Raw genomic sequence first — 18,504 nt, 5'->3', positions numbered from 1 at the left:
CGCCCAGGGGAAAGACTCATGCTGGACAAGTTTGTAGAAGACTGTCCTCTGTGAGAGGGGCCCCATGATGGAGCAGTGGATGAGTGTGAGGAGTCCTCCCTCTGAGAAGGAAGGAGCAGCAGAAACAATGTGTGATGAAGTGATGGCAACTCCTACTCCCTGCCCCCCTGCGCTGATGTGGGGGAGGAGGTAGAGAACTCAGGAGTAAAGGTAAGCCCTGGAAGAAGGGAGGGGTTGAAAGAAGGTATTTTATGATTTAGTTTTATTTCTCATTATCCTACACTGGTTTGATTTGTTATAGATTAAATTAATTTTTCCCAAATCGAGTTTGTTTTGCCTGTGATGGTAATTGGTGAATGATCTCTCCCTGTCCTTATTTTGACCTTTGAGCCTTTCATTATATTTTCTCTTCCCTGTCCATTTGAGGAGGGGAGGGATAGAGCAGCTTGGGTGGGCACCTGGCATCCAGGCAGGGTTAACCCACCGCAACACCTGAGTAAGTCTCTTCCTTTCATGTAATTAATCCTTCTTCAATGCCATTGATTTTAATGTGACATGAAGAGTTGTTTATATTTTCATGTTACCAGATTTAGAAGGTAGCACAGTGATTTTTATACTAATATACCTTCTGGCAATGCAGAGCTTGGAGTGTCAAATGCCATTTATGATGACTCATGCACATAACTGTAGTCATTCTTTTGCCTTGCTTTTCCTTTGATACTCTGGTCTTTCAACTTCTTTGTGATTTCTCTGCTCTTCTGATCCACTTTGAGTCCCCATCTGATCCTCATATTAGGCTCCTGCTTCCTATCACCTTAATTTTTAAAATTTATTTCTGCTTCTATTCATCCATGGAGCTTACCACACTTCTTTGGGGCAAGGGGGGAAATCAGTTTGCTCTCTGACAGGAAGCACAGTTTTAGAGCTGTGGATACCACAGTATTCATGAACACTGAACAAAAAAATAATACAAAGGACCATAATATGTGAATGAAGGACACGCTGCCTAATGTCAAGTACAACGAGTGTCAAGGAAGGGAAAGAAACTCTATGGAATTTGCCCTCCCCCCGCCCTCCCCCCCCTTTTTATTTAAATAAACTGAAAAAAGGGAATTCCACTTAATTGAATACTGGCATCATAGTCAACAAAAAGTAATACACTCCAGCACTGTCTACAGAGCTGCTCTGTAGAAGAATGGGTCACTGCATTTTATCTGCTGATGGAAGAAACATGGGAAGACTGAGAAACAACCCTATCTGGGCTCAGCTCTTTCTCTGGGCTCCTTGCCTGGCCAACCTCCAGTTCATCGCCCCCAGCTTCTTGTCCAGCTCGTTTCTCTCTTGTTCGCGTGCTCTCCACACTGTGTTGTTCCCAGCATAGCTGGGAGGTTCCTTTCTTGTGCTCTGCCCTATGTCTTTTTATTTTTCCCTGTTAAATGGGACAAGGTCTCTGGGATCCAGTGCTACATCAGATTGAGATAACTCACTGCAGCTCCATTTTCCTGCATCACTTTTCAGTCTTCCCATCTAGCAAATCCTCCACCATGGCTGAACTACACTTCACTGACACTTGCACTAATAAATTTCATTTTCCCAATGAGCATAACTCGAAAAAGAAATTTTTCATTATCCATATTCACCGATACAGTTGGATCATGTGGCTCAGGCTGTACTTAACTTTTGGACTGAGGCAGATATCCAGTATGGCAAATTTTAGCCCTTTCAGTAAAAATGCCAGATTAAACCCCCTTGTATTATAATGGATAGTGTCTAGCATTTTTAATAATAAGCATAACTTTAATAATAATAATAATACTACCACTAGCAGTCACTTATATATGTTTTTCCTTGATTGATTGTTATGGAAGATTTCCCTGTAATATTCTTTTGAAATTATTTTATCTTTTCTCTCTATGAGTAAATTGTAATTGACACTACAATTTATCATTTGAGAATAGCACCGTGACATTACATTTTTAAAGGCTGCTTTTATTCAGATCACACAATGGGACATAACCTACACAATAGTAAAGATTATGTAGTTTGTCTTTCAAGGTCAGCAAGATTACAGTGAAACAAAAAAATTTGGTCTAACATTGAGAGACTTACTACACCTGTATGCCATAACTCTGACTAAAGATCTTCATTACATTTTTAAATGTTCTTCTGTCTCAACCAAATCTCCTCTCTCTGTCCCACCTCTTTCCAAGTCAAACAGCTATTATAGTCAAACAGCTATAGAGGAAAACAGTTCGCAACTGTTATTCACCATCTCAGAAAAAAAAGTGGAGACAGAATCTAAAATTTAAAAAAGTATACTGCATTCAGTACTGAAATTAAATATAGGTGGATCTTGGCTTTATGTTTTTGAGGGATTGACAAGAAAAGTGTTAGTGAGCAATCCAGGATATTAATGTTGAGATAATAAATCTCAGTATTTCTTACAATTTAGGAAACAGTTTTCCAGCAGTGTGCAGGAATTTAGGGGCTGTGTTTCTATGTACACTATGAAAGACCCCATTGCTTCAATTACTGGAAAGGAAATAAAGACAGCTTCAACACTAGCAGTATAATTTAGGTAATTTTTTTTATCTTCAGTTTACCCACAAGGTACATAGATGATGGCAAAAAATCTACATAACAGAGGTATTGTAAAGCATTTCTAACGTGTAATCAAAACCTTAGAGAATATATATGAAATGCTGTAACGATTTTCCTTTCTTTTCTTCGACATTTTTAGTCATAAAATCTTTTACATAGTTTCCCAAATCAAATTAATACCCCACAGTAATACTGAGCATGACATATATGTTTTCCCTAAGTAAGTCTAATTTAGCACATAATGGGCAGAAAAGTTTTGCACTTTTCCTATAGGATATTTTGCTGAAATTACTCCACATAAATCAACTAGAAGGTACCAGAATAACTTCAATGAGTCTCCTGTTTGCTTAATGTTTGCATGTAGGGCATAACTGATTCACTCACTAGTGTGCCCTGGAGAGTTGTGAAATCCAAAATAGGAAGCGTTCTCTGTTGAAACAGCATAGTATTATTCATGAAAATAAAACTGCTTCAGGGGAAAAAAAAAAAAAAGCCTGCTAATTAACATGGGGCTACTGCAAGCAGATCTATTATTTCCCAATATTAAATAATTAGCATTTTTATTACTGTACCATTATATACATCATTGGTTTATTTATTAAAGAGATGTAAGGGTTCTTAAACTTTCAGGAATATGGTTTGATGCAGTAGAGAATTGTTTTACTGAAACAGGCTACTTTTTCTGATTTTCATTACCCATTCTTGAAGAAATGAAAGGTGATGAGCCAAATAAAGCTGAACTTACTGTATCTTTCCGTATCCACATGTATCATTACAATGATATTACAGTGTGGTGCTCCTGTCATCTTTTCACATTTATATTTAATACAATACAAAAATAAGCTAATTCATTAGTTCTATTTCCCTAAAAGAGTTTCTGGAGTTCTTGGAAGTTTCATTTGGAAACCTTTCTTCAAAAAATGCTCAGTAGGAATCATATGTTCTCTAGTACCCCCATCCATTGACACAAATCCATGCCCTGTGAAAATGTTCCAAAAAAAGGGCATGTGACCAAGTATACGCATATTTCACTACAGTCTGAGAGAGATACAAAGTTCTTTAGGACTCTTGTTTGACTGTCCTCTGGTGACAAAGAGGAATGCTGCCGTTGTGCATTCTGTTTCTTGCTTGGCAAATATTTGATTGGTTTTAATAATCGTGTGTCAGCTCTCATTGAACAAAAAATGTCAGAACAATTGCATGAACAATGGTTGGTGTCCAAATAGCATTTGGCAAGCATGATGGTATTTTGCCCACAATTGTTTTCGCTGATCAAACTAACAGCTACTTATTTATTAGTGGGATGAAATTGTATTTATAAGCTACAGAATATTTCTGACTTATGGAACTGCACAATCATGACAGCAGCATCAGCTAACATCTACATTTCATTTTCATTGTTGTTCTTGGCTTACCTTTGCAGGGCTAATGCAGCAACAAATTTGAACTATTCACTGTTCTGTATAGTTATGTCCAGGCATGCTAAAGCACTCAAATAATTGCCTTCTAGGAGTGGATTTTCCCCTCTTTATAAGGGGATGGAGTTGTAAAGATTATTATAGCTTTAGCTTAACTTATTTAGACATAAATATCCTTGAGAAAGAACATTCGCTTTCAAAATGGAAGTACAATCCTCATCTCACAGATAGGGCATATAATTACAGAATCCACCCACAGGGACAACCTCCCTCCCAATATTTAAATATTGACCTGATTTGCAAGTCATCATAAAACTATAAATCATTATTTATGATCTCAAATAATAGATACATATTCAGGTCTTTCTGAACATCCTTATCTAGATTAAAAATGATAGAGCAGTTTGCAATAACAGAAAATTATATTCAAACTCTGAAATACAGAGCTATTCATTGCTTTGCCTCTGATATGTACTTAAAACTTTTTACAGACATATGGTGTAAGGCAGATTTTGGCCTGCATAGAACAGAATACATGTGTAATTTTGTATGAGTTTTTTTCTTTTCTTTTTTTCCCATGACGTTTTCAAAAAGCTGACCTGAAGTTAATGAGTAACCATATAAAAATAATAAAGCCAACTAACCTAATACAGCTATTAGGTTTTGAATAGAGTACACTAGAGTGCCATGTGCTGGGAAAGATTTTAAAGAGATTATGGGCTGAAGATAAGTCTCTATCTGACAGATCCCTCTGGAGTTCAGGCAAGGAAAACAAACAAGAAGCCATGTGGCCTAAAGATGATCCCCTAACAAACAATTAAAGGATATATGAGTCAGAAAAGGAGGAGAGAAGGGAGGCAAAATTGGAAATATTCAGTTTAGAAGATTATTGAGATGACGATGGAAACAAGTATCACATCCCTTCATGTTGCTAATGTCTCAGGTCTTCAGCTGGTAAAATGCCATGTATTTTTTAAAGGCAGTTGTACCCTGGGCTGGCTGAACATTTGCCAGGGGTTCCCTCTGTGTGGTACATTTATAGCTGATGTGCAGTAACTGTTTCATGTGCTGCATCAGTGATGCCCAGCTCTCTGGGTTAGACTGTTCAAGCTACTGCAAAGATGGGGGCAACACCATATATACTAACCCTCCTTCTCCATCCTCCCTGTGAGATCATGCTGGCCACAGGATAGTCCAGCTCTATGTGAGCAGCAGCCTTGGTGCTTCCCCAAATAGTGGGCAGGCTATATGTGTGATACATGCACATGCACTTGTGGTTCCCAGAAAGATGGTACCTGGCAGGTGCTAGGCATGGACAGGGACCAAATGAGTTTTCTGATGGCTACATCCGGTTCTGTCTGTCTAGCAAATGCTGCAAATTAGACTGCAAAAATGATCCCTCTGGTACCCAGCGTGTATGGCACATGACTCAGCCTGAGAGTGGAGGAACTGAGTGGTTTCACTCCATATCAGATGCTAAGCCACATATGAAGAACAGTTACGTGCCGGAGTAATTATCCTAGAAATCATATTTTTTAAAAAAGTTCCAAGCTAATGTTAGTTCTCTGACACTTTCATGAGGAAGGAACTGGCTCAGGAGGAAAAATGTCATTGAATGGAGAAGTATCAGCATTATAGCTTTGGAGAGAGGCTGTTGATACGGGACAGAGTGACTAAGGTTTGCTTGAACAGGACAGACTTGTATGGTACAGAAGGAAACAACATTTGCTACTGAAGTAATGAGCTTATAGGAAAAGAATTTCATAGTCTTCAGCTCTTGAGATTGTAACAAATGTAAATGCTGTCTGAAGACCTCAAATGCACTTAAATTATTGCTAAATTAATTCTTTGAACAACCCCAGCTGAAGGTAGGAGGCTGGAGAGAATGAAAATATTTTGGGTGTGGTTTCTTTGTTGGTTTTTTTTTTTTTTTTTCCCCACTTGCTGTGAAAGTATACTTGCTGAATTAGAACAATTCAAGTAAAATGGATTCCACAGAATAAATTAGCAGTGTGCTGGATTGAAGGTTGGAGAGTGCTTGCTGGCTGAAAGGGACTCAGAAACCAGCAACGTCTATTTACAGAACAGTTTTTTCCAAACAGAAAAAGAAAATAGTTAAGAAAAGGAAAGGATACAACTGGTGTGAACTGATACATCAAAGATTATTTACTACTTAAGTAACCTATATGCTTTTGTGATATTTTCTGTTTCTCTGAAATTTTATTTCTTTACCATGATTTCTTTTTTTTGTTTTGGTCTAGGGTTTTTTTCCCCCACCCTGCAACAATTTGGTCAGCTGTCCTATATGTAAATGATGCTTTGGCCATCATTCCTAGCACTATGTTACTCAGAAGAAAAGATAACTGGAGATATGTTTTCTTTCTAAACTTTCCAAGTAATCCTACACTAGTCTGTAAGAAAAAAGATACTCTGAAAAGTGAGTTGGGAGTGAAGGCAGAAAAGCAAAAAGACAGAGAAAGGAAAACTTAAACCGCTGAGACCATCTTAGCTTTTCTGGTAAATGCACAGGATTTTTGTCCAAACCAAAAGGATCATTGGCTGTTCAAGATATAACAACTCGAGAACCACAGAGGATATTGATAAATATCATCAGAAACACAGAATGTCAGTTGTTTATAGCTTTTTCCTACTCAGGATGATGTTCAAAACCACTGGACTACTGACTAATCTGCCCTTTTTTACCCACACTTCATTTCATTTTCATTTGTTGTCATGCTGAGATCTATTTAGGGTGTTTAATGCAAAGCTAAACTGGATCCTATCGAAGGTATTTTTTTGTGCAAATAAATTGCACAGAAAAACTAAAACCTTATTGTTTCTGCTATTATAAAAGGAAGAAAGTTATTATTATTTTTTAAAGATATTTTTCCCTGACACCCAAAATATTATTCATACTGGGAAATAAGACTTTTCTAACCATAATCCCCAAATTAACTCTGTAAGTACTAGTGAAATAATTACACTAAATGTAGATTGAATATTTCATAAGCTACTGTAGGTTTTCAGAACTGTTATCATTGTTACATGCTAATTATATGTAATAAGTCACCAGTTTTGCAAAACTTAATTTGTCTTTGTTTCCCTTTTCCAAAGCCTCTGCTAATGCAAGTGTCGTTAATTCACATTCCTAATTCATCCAGCAAGACTGGCGACATCTCAGTGAAATTCAGTGGAGAGAGTAACGGATCTATGTAAAAGGAAGGTGAGTATATAACCGAGTGCTTATACCCACTGAGGATTTAGACCACTTTGCATGACTACTTTAGTTGTCAGTCCTGGAAATGGAAGTGGTGTGTTTACACCATTGGTTACAAACACCCCATGTAGCTGTGAATAGCAAGTGGGAAAACTGGTCTAAATGAAACTCCATTCTGTCACAGCTGGACTGTTTCTATTCTTGAGCTAGCAGCTTCTTTACAGCTGGGCTGGGAAAAATGTCCATAACCAAAAGAAAAACAAATATCTTAAATGCATCCCTGTGTAGTTAATGAAGGATCTTATTGACCTGAGAATTACATCATTCTTCACATAGTTTTGTGCCTGAGCTCTTACATGGAGGAGCCGAGGGTGTCTCCACCCTGGGAATTTTCATCAGTGCAATTCACTGGAGCAGCTCCACTTAGCCCACATAGGCAAATCTTACAAAACTTTCTTAATTAGTCTAGGTTTCATAACACAGTTCCTAGTGTGGCCTAATTAGAGGGACTGCTGGACAATAGGTATGTGACGTAAATCACTGAGTCAGGTCCCCAAGCATGGAAAACTATTAACAACCTGGAAATATAAGAAGAAAAGAAAGAGTACTACAAGGAAAATGCATTTGTATTCTGAATGCATAGTCAGGATGCAGTAAGGCAGAGTAGATCAGAAAATGACCATGCAGAAGAGAAGCATCACTGAAGGAAAACGGAAGTTAACAGATTGTCATGATGGAACTGGAAGAGACAGCTTTCTCAAGGGCTGTGGGCAATAAGTTTGTGAAAAAGCAGGAAGCATAAAAATGCAGTGCTGTGGAAAAGTTAATTGACAAGTGAAGAGACAGTGACAGGAAGATATGAGACTGAAAGTAGCTGTAAAATGAAAGAGAAGTAATGGTGAAAAAAAAAAATATTGAAAGAAAGAGTAGAATTTGTGACTCAGCTGTTGCACACACTCTGCCTAAACTTAGGTACTGGAGAGACGATAAAACCATTTTATGCCAGGCTTTTTTTGAGACTGAAAGAGAGAATTTGTCTCATGGAAAGGGCAGCAGGTGAAGTACTCCAGTGCTGATCCCCAGTTGCTGAAATGACTCATTCACGCCATAGGCAGCTACACATATTTAGGGATGACTGAGGCTGCTCTAATGTACGACCAAGGAGTGTTCAGCCAGTTTATTGCTACCTCTTCACTTTCTTTTAAGCTGTTCTACATACAGCTTTTGTTTGGTATAGCTCTTGTTCCTCAGTGAGAATAAGATGTTCTCTGAAAGAGAAAAAAATTGAACTACTGTTTAGGGAAATTTGGTTAAGACAGAAAACACAGAAATGCCTTTTCATCTGAACGTGCAGACACCAGCAAGGTCTTCATGGTAGAACAGGTGGGACCAATTTGCAAAATGCTTTTGGGATTACTTAGTGTATTGTAAAATGTTACTGGCATCAGAACTCTTCACTAGAAACTTTGAAGAACATACCTATAAAAATAATTTCTCAAACACACATACATATATATGAGAATGACAAACAGCATTTTATGTGGAACAGTAAAAGGGGGGGGTGGGGTGTTGGGGAATCAATCAAGAAAGATCAGGATTCTCTAGAAGACATAAAAAATGCCAGAGTTTTGTGATTGCTGACTACAAGGCACTGAGGAGAGGATGTAATAAGGTGCACTGCTAAAACTCATAATCTAGAAGGTTCAGTAGCTAGAGTGTGGAAAAGATTAGTTTGATCATGCTGCTATTAAAGCAACATTGACAATATATCTTTGCCTATATCAAGATTCATTCAATATAATGCTGGTATGTCTGTACAAATTGTAAAGTGTCATAGGTGTCTTCAAACACAGCAGGGAGTGTGCTTTGAGAAATGTGGCTGGAGACAATAAGCACATACACTAAATTAAAGGGTTTCATTCCTGCATGTCTGATGTTTTAGCCAGAAAGAACATGGGGGAAAAAATGTGGAGAAGATGTAATTTCTCTTTTTCTCTGTAGTAAGAAATTGTTCTAATCAGTTTCTGAAACACATTACATGCATTCTCTATGTTAAAGGCTTTTTCACCATCTACCTGTGAAGAAAACAGAAAATTTTACTTCTCAGTGAAGAAGGAAAGAGTCTTCCACTGCTGTTTTAGGGTATCTGCACAGCAGAGGTGTCCTTTACTCTAACAGCTGACATTGAAAAAATACATTGCTTAAATTCCTATTGAACAGAGCTGTCTGCAGATATAGCTACAAACTCAGTGATAGCTCTCCCGGTCAGAACAGTACTCCAGAAAAGTATGTGACATGACATATGCAATACAATTTCCAATAGTATGGGTCAAGAGAAAGCATCCTCACCTTAGGTAAAGGTGAAGGAACGGTGGTTTCTAATGCAGGAATGGCTTGTTCCGGTTTTCACATCATCCTTGTAAACACAGGCAGTGTAGCCTTGGAACTGTAAACCTACAGCTAAATTTCAGACACTGAAATAAGTGGTACAGATAAAAAATAAAAAGAATCAGCTGTCAGAACATGATTAGAATTGTGTCTAGTTTGCTTTGTTCATTTTTTGCTTTAGTAGTTTAAATCACAGTTCTTAGTATTAAAACATATCAGTTCAGGCAGCTATTAATATCATCTGAGATTTAGAAGCAATTACATTTAAAAATGGAATTGCAGAAGATGTATAAACAGGAATGATGTTTTAAAGTAATTAAACAAAGACCTTAACTGCAAATTCAGTCATATGGCTGAGAACCAGAATAAACCTTTGTTAAATAAAGTCTCAGTGACATGAAGAAGTAATAATCTGACATTTTGTTGCATGAATTAGGTGTTTCTTTCTAGCTACTAAATACTTGCCTGATGATCACTTGCTGTCACATGTAGAACTGTAAGTTTCACCAGAAAAATTGAGTGTGTCCAACGAGATGAATTACTTGCCATGTATCTAGGACAACAGCACCAGGGGCCAACACAGACTGAGGTCCTAACACAGACTGTGGCCTTACCATGTTAGATTCCCTTCAGTAATTTCATGGTAATAAATAATGACAATTTGTTATTCTAAATGAGGCTGACACCTGGCTTGGTCTCTTTTTTGATCAAGTATTCTTCCATAGCAATCCATGGTAAGAAAGATCTATCTCACCCACTGCAAGTGAAACTGCCCACATTTTTTGCTTTTATACCCTAGATTAAAATTGAATCCTTTTCGGTTCTGTTCCACTCTTTCTTTATAAATTCCTAAATGATACAAAACTTACTTGAGTTCAGATTTTGTTACAATCCCCAAATTAAAACCATGTTCATTTTCATAAGCTTATCCAGAATTTTCAAGGAGGTGTGGGTGTAGTGTAGAGCTTGCATTACGTGTGGAGAAAAATTGGCTGATTTATTGGGTTAGCATTACAGAATGCTGATTTTACAGCACGATGACAGCTTGGCAGATACCACAGTATTTCTTCTATCAATATTTATCTTATTTTTTATGACACTTCTCATCAGTTGTATTTTCCCAATCATTATATCTATGTTTGAGAATTCTGTAGGTCTTATTTAAGATGATGTAATAGTCTGCAGCAAAACACAAGTGCAAAGATCTGCTGAAGCAAATGATGCAAATGATGAGGATCATGTGGCAAAACGTCACTAAGAACATGAACATTTTTATCATATGCATACATACTTTCCTGATCTTAATCCTTAAAGAGTGACTTCACTTTTTGACATGTTTCAGCAATTCTTTAGTCTGTAATTCAGGAAGCTCATGCAAATTGAGAAGGACCAGAGGGAGGATCATTATAGGTAACCTTTGTATATAGTAACAAGGAAAATAGCTCAAAAATTAACAACCACTCAAAATAAATATTTGAAAACACTGCTGTGAAATGATAACTGATTTTCAAGAAAAATGTTAGCCAGCCACATACAATTTTTAATGTGAAAAACATGGAATTAGACAAAGATGTTAACCTAATTTGTTTTCTCAGGTCGAACTGTAATGCAATATCAAAAGAACAGTATGGCTGTTCTCTTGCTGAGCTGGGTTATCCAGGACTGGAAGCTGAAATTACAGCTTCAATGGAGTCATGTTTCCAGTCCTGTAAGAAGAGAAAAAGGTGACCAGGAAAATGCAGAGCAGACATAATCAATGATCTCTATATTTAAAGCCATCAGAAAAAAAAAAGGAATCTTTAAAATGAATGAGTTATCTTTGCCTGTAATAATGATACACATCAAAAAACATCTCTTTACATACTCTGCATTTAACTTCGGAGCAGGTAGAATTGAACCCCCTGCTCCCACTTCCTTAGGATAGCTGTACATGTTCTGTCAACATTATGACAATACTTTGGGTATTTTGGAACGTTTACTTTTACTGTCAAGCCTGTTGAATTTACACTATGTGGTATCAGCACAGATGTTTTGTCCCAGCAGCTTTTGAAGAGGAATGTTGATGAGGCTTGTGCATGGGCATGAACAGCAGGATCAGAACTCTAGGAAATACAGGGAAGCATGAAACTGCCTGAAAACTAGGCATAAAATGAGCATTAATGGATGAGAAGCGACAAATGCTTGTTGCTTACTGAATACATAGCTCTGGGGTATTTCACAATGCAATTTAATAGAACAAAAGCCTACTAGAAGATAAGGAAAATGAACTAATTTTTGATACCAATATAGGTACAGGCTCCCCTATGAATATACCTGTATGTGTGTGTTTGCTTATTTTATCTGCAAAGGCAAATTCCTGACTACTTTCTCAGCAGGATGAGCTATGTGCTGCAGTATATCCTAGGACTGGTAAACTATGAATGGTACTTAAGTGAAAGCTGAATTGTACTCCGATATCACAAGGTTCTGAGCTTGAATGGAACTTTCAGATGGGAGGTCAATATACCTGACAATAAATCTAAAAGATTATCCTCTTGTCCAGCCACAACACAACTAATTCCTAGTACTCCACAGATTTTAATTCTGCTGAAACCAATTTAAGGTGTAACTGGGTTGTAAGGCAATAGCCTAACATAGTGATGTTTGCAATAGAGACGTGTCCTACCTGGTGAACTAGAAATAATTCATGACTTCTGCACACAGTGTTAGGAATTTTTAAAGTTCGAGCATATACTTCAGAGAGTTAGGAGCTTGGCAGATAAGGTGAAAGATTCTGACTTTGGTTTTTTTGGTTAAATGACCAAGAAGATCTCTTTGATTGAAAGATGGCTGAGCTATTGTTGAATAGCAAATGGGCAATTACATTCTTTGTTGCAGATTTTAAATTAATATTTGATAATGTGGAATAAAATCGGCTAAAAGTACTTCACTTCAGTTTTCCTTTACACCATATATCACATAGAAAAAAAAACCACCACTGAATGAAAATAAAGGCTGCAAAATTAACTACAGGAAAAAAATGGTATTAAGATTACCTGTATTTGAAGTTATCCTTCCCTTGTGTATATTAATTATTCTACAGCCTAATTACATTATCACATATTATTTTTTTCTCTAGACTCCAGACTCAGTCATGCACAGAATGGATGGTGCTTGCTACCTAAGGATTTTTCAACATTTGGTTCAGTGTGTAGCCCCAGGCCCCACATAGATCCAAACCACATTTTGAAAACAAAATTTTTTCATTTCCATGTGGACTTTTCTACTTACATTACAATATCTAAGTGCTTAACCAATATTAATAAAATTAGTTCCTAACACTTTTCTGAGCTAAAGGGCCTTATGGCTTCCTATTTCCAAAGGGAAAATGAGCCACAGCAACGTCTGCCTGTGGCAAGTAGCACAGAAAATGTCAGCCAAAATGGTTAAGGTCTGGTGATGTCATGAGTTGCTAATTAGATGATCTAGTCATAGAAAGCATCAACACAATCTGCAAGTGAAATTGTGCTCTATACTCTCTCTAATATTTTTCAGCATTTTTTTATAGTTACTTCCAGCATTCTAGGGTATGTTAGTAGTAATAATGCTTTAGCCAAGCATTTCAAGCATAATTATATAGTGCCTTCTTATAAAGTACTGGAGTAATAGGATCAATGCCTAAAGCTGCTATAGCTTGCTTATTTTTGAGCTGTGATCTTGCAAACAGAACAGGGTCATGTTAGGCAAATACTTCAGAGTAACTTCAGGAGATGTTTCCAAAGAAATTTTAAATGCCACAGGGGACTGTAGGAACTTGCTTATTCTTCAGTGAGTACTGCATAAAGCTATACTTTCAATATGCTGAGTATCTCCACCTTGCTGTGAATTGTCCAAGAGAAGAAATTATCATATCATGACTTTCACAATGGGCTCGTGGTAACAACTCTATGCAGATCACAAAGACCCCAAGTCACTGTGCCACAAACCATGCCATGTGTTAAAACAACCAAAATAAATGAAGAATATATTCAGGTTTCTGGCATACTTTGTCAAATAGCTATTTTCCTCTATATTTAAGAGTGTGCTAATGTAAGTGTGGAGGATACATACTGCTGCATGCTGGAGCTGACAAAGAAAACTTGATGATCATAGTTGTTTTCTCTTAGAAATAAAATAAATTTAAAGCAATTCAGAATAAAGTAATAAACCCCCATGTTTGATCAAACACTTTCAGAACTCAGTAAGTGTGTGAGAGCTGGTGCAAGAAGGTAGGAGTCAGTTGTATTCTGAGTGTGGCACTTACTCTTTAGGTGTCAGTTACTGCTACCTTTGCATTTCCATCACCTAGATGATGATAATATTATTGCACAAGTCTTCTGTGAAACTAAATGTAATAGGACACTTTGAAATGGCAGAGGGAAAGGTATTATATAAATATCATAAATACTGAAAAATGTAAGACACTATTGATGGTTGCATACTTATTCCTGATTAAGAATTATGAGTTTGTTCTTTTCTCTTATTGTTTATATTTCTCACAATATGTATGAGACACACGTTTTACCCATGGAGGATCTTGAATTTTTATTTATTGTATGACATTTTATTTCTTTGTTTTAAAGGAATGTTGCATGTCTTTATCTGCATGCAAATTTCTTATTCTGCTCAGGTGCTTAAAGCCTTCAGTAATTGAAGCCACAGTGAAAAATTTATGGTGTTATTTGTAAAGTAGCTACTGGAAAGTAAATAAAAAAAATCTAGTATTCTCTGCCCTGAAGCTGGAGCAAACAAATTCTAGTCTTCCTGGCTGTTAAACTTAACTCTACCTCCTAGATTCTTACTGTAAATCTCATGCACCTTATTAATAACACTGGCCTGAATCAGTAGGATAAAGACCATTGTAAAGCTTATCTCCTGCTCCGCAGTTCTTAAATTTTCAAATCAGGGCACTTAGGTTAAGATTAATTCTACTAAAATGCCTACTCCAGTTCATTGCCAGAAACATTCTGCAATAAGACATATCAGACCAAATACCATAAGTAGTTGCAACAAAATATGACTTTAAGGTAAGATGTATGTTCTGCTCAGTTTATGGCTGGCTTTATTTGAACCGAGTTAGAAGAACAAGAAATTTGTGTCCCTGACACCTCTCCCCAATGTCTAGGTGTTGCAGTTGTATCATTTAAAGTGTATTTACATTTAAAGTGTATATACACTCAGAGTCTGCAAGAGTCATGAATAGCTCCCTACACCTGAGAAAACTGCAATTCCTGCAGTGGCCTAATGATACAGATGATATTCTGATGGTGCATTAAAACAAAAGTATTTGAGAGTTACAAGATTAAAAATAAAGATGTCTAAACTGCCCCTGCAGTCCTCTTATCTCCAAAAAGAGATTAACCTCTACCTCTGAGCTTTTGACTAAAATTAATTATCTGGAAAAGTCTTTGGCATCAAAGATAACTTATGGAGCTTCTGGCTTCCCTTTGGGAAGGTATTTCCTAAATTTCATCCAGCAAATTTCAATGGACGGCTTTAAACTGCCTTTATCAAGAAACATTCAAAAATCTGAGATGAGACATAATCCAGTCAACAAAGGTTAGAGCATGGAATTAGGGAAGCTGGTTTCTGGTAACTACTGTTATACATTTATTGTGCATAATTTAGCTAAATAAAGAGCATGATGAGCGGAGCGGGAGCCACTCTGCTCACACTTGTCTTTGGAACAGTCTGAATATGAGTCAAAGCTTGGTGCTTAGAACATTTAAGCAATCCACTATAAAACATGTAGGAAAATATAAGGAGTTGTGTGCATATTTTATTTTATTTCATTTCATTTCTAGGTTAACTCAGGAATTCCTAGGCATGCATTTTCGCTGATTATTTCGTTACTGTATTAGAGACTAGTAGCATGATCTAAGTGCTGAATATCTAGTCCCACAGGGGGATTTGATAATGCAGATGCCAGTGACCTGGCAGAGTATTTAAGTTAATGGTTTTCCAATAATGGATCAGGGATCAAGTTTTCTGTGTGTGCCAAAGGATCTCTGTACCTTATGGCACAGCAAGCACAGTCTGTCGCTTTCTTGATCTGTATAGGTCTGATCCCAAGTGTGCTGCTTTTACTTGGAAGCTGAACAGTTGTAATTGCTGTGACAAAGGAACACCACAAATACATTTCAAGAACAGCTTTTTTAATTTTTGTTAAAAAAGGCAATTATGCAATAAAACCCTAACTGCCCCAAACTTCTCTATCCATCAGAAAACAAGATGTCTCTGTCTAGAATAATGCAGATGACATTTTAAATGACCAGCAGTTTAGCATTTTTGATTCATATACTATTTTATATGCTATAATTCATTACTGGGTTTGAATCAATTATATCTACCAAACCAATACAAGGGCATCAAAAAAATACCTGTTTTAAGATACAGCATTTTTGGACACCTCCTGTATTCACTTTAAGGATTATAAGGTATATATAAATGCAGTTGGGTTCTGGTCTTCCAGGTGATTATATTTTGCATGACTTGTTGTACCTGAACTAATGTATCACAGGTACACTTACCTGCAGCTTTTCAAAGAAGCTTTTGGACTACTAAATCCTATTTCGCTAGTACTCCAAGGAAGTAGGTGTTCTTTAATTTAATTTTCTTGTTATAGTGTAAAGGTATCACAGAAGAAGGATCATTATATATCAGAAAATCTAGAAACAGTGACCTTTCCCTGACAGCTTGATATGAAAACTGAAGTCCATGACTGAACACGTCTCTTTAATCAGCTGAACAGAAAAAGATGAGATGAACAAGTGGAAAATAGGAAAGACGAGTATGTATTTCAAGAAAGCAGGGATATGCACCCAGAAGGCATTGCTGCAAACACGACTGAGTGCAGAACTAATGTGGGCTGTTAGCAGATTTGCAAAACGTGTGCAAATCCTATTTTTGGATTAAATGACTCATGTTAACTACACACAAGCCAACTAAATCTCTGAGTACAACAGAAATAACTTAAATGCAAACATAGCCTTCAAAGAATGCCGTAGGTTTTTTTTATTTATTATTATTTTTTGTCTTTAAACAGGCAAATGACCTGTTAGTAGAACTGGCACAAGACATAGGCAGTTGTTTTGGGAGGCTGTTGACAGGTGGTAGACATGGCCTTTGCCTATGCCCTTATAGAGCTAGGTCAGGCTTGCTGGCAGCCAGCTCAGTGGAGTGCCACAGCAGTTCTGGTTTTAAACTGCCATCATCTTCCTCCATCAGAAATGAAAGAATGAGGCCATGTTGCCTGAACAATATTAGTTAGGAAAAGACAATTCTCTCCAACCAGGTAGTTTCAGTGCCTGCTCTTTCTGGAACCAGCCTCCTGTCCTTTACATAAGGACCTGCTCCTTGTGTCAACCTTTTTCCCTTTCTATGTTGAACTAGAAATTACATGAGAGGTGAGAAAAGTTGTAGCTGGAGATTAAGTGTCTTCCTCAAGCTTCCTCTCCAGTAGACCCCAAAACCTATACAACTACCTAGAGATTAGAAGTTAAGGTGCTTACAACAGAGCTATAATTACTTTCTGATACAAATATCTTCCTTTGTGTCTTAGGCGTAATAAATATTCGTCACATATCAAATGCTTTGATCTCCTATATTACAAACATATCTCCCCCAGTCATTATCCTGCTATAGACAAAGAAATTGGAGGGAAGACAACCAAGTACATATTGTGATGACCAACATATGCTTCTGTAGCTAAACTGATTGAGTGTAAGGTAGAAACCATTATCTTCACGTCTCAGAAAGATAGATCTATTGTAATCTGTCTCTATTTTCTTAAGCATATAACTGACCCAGTTTAAAACTCTTTATTTCAGATACAGCTGACTAACAGGATTAACTTGGCTTTGTACTAACAGTCCAACATAAACCAACACGAACCCTATCTGAATTAACTTTAGGACTTCCTGGCAACAAGAAATTGCAGTTTCCTTACCACAAGAAATTTTGGACTCTAGTTGCATTCAGAAGTGATCACAAGTCTTCAGCCTCTCAGTTTCCTAAACCTACCCCTAATTACAGTTTTATTCATATCACAGTGAATAATTCTCACTCCACAACTAATAGAGCCCTGCAGAATTACAGAGAAGGATTTACTGAAGTGGTGCAGAGTTCAAAGAGGGCAAGACAAGTGCGAGAACTGGTGCAGGCAAGGGCAAGTGGCCTTTCCTTAGATATAATGGGGAACAGATGACTACAGGGCTTTAACCATCACAATGTAATGGAGTGCTCCTGGAGTGTCCGGGGAGGTCCTGGTAGGGAGCTGTGGCTAGGGGTTAGGATTTCGAAGAGTAGCTTTGGAGAAAGTACAGCGGAGAATGCTGAGTAGGGCAGTGCTGAATACCTTTAAAGTTTATTTATAGGTTTTCTAAATATCCATGGGCTATGAAGTATGGCAAGGTTAAAAATTGGTGCTGGGGTTAGGATATAGCATCCAGAAACCACGTTTAGTGTTAAACATCAGATAAGCAATAAGAGAGGAAGCCATGGCTGGCAAATACTACCTTATACTTTGCTGCAGGAGAGCATCATGTTCTCTGATATAGTATTGGGAATAAAGATAAGGACGAGGTACAGGCTAAAGAAACTAGAATTGACAAAACTTGTTCAAAAGCATCCATGAGCCAGACTCCTAATGTTACCAACTCTCTTAATTGTGTGTGCTTTATGGTGGCTCATCATTCTGTCTCCAGTCATAATCCTGACTTGAATCCTGCTCTTTTCATCATAACTCAGCCTTTCTAAGGAGTGTATTGGATCACCGTATGCAGAACCCACTACTCTTCTGGAAGCCGCAACAACACAGTTGGTTTTTCTATGAGTGAATATTGAACTATTAAATAGTATCCT

The sequence above is a fragment of the Falco rusticolus genome, chromosome 5, assembly GCF_015220075.1.
Source record: "Falco rusticolus isolate bFalRus1 chromosome 5, bFalRus1.pri, whole genome shotgun sequence".
Taxonomy (NCBI): domain Eukaryota; kingdom Metazoa; phylum Chordata; class Aves; order Falconiformes; family Falconidae; genus Falco; species Falco rusticolus.
Note: the sequence above shows the minus strand (reverse complement) of the source record.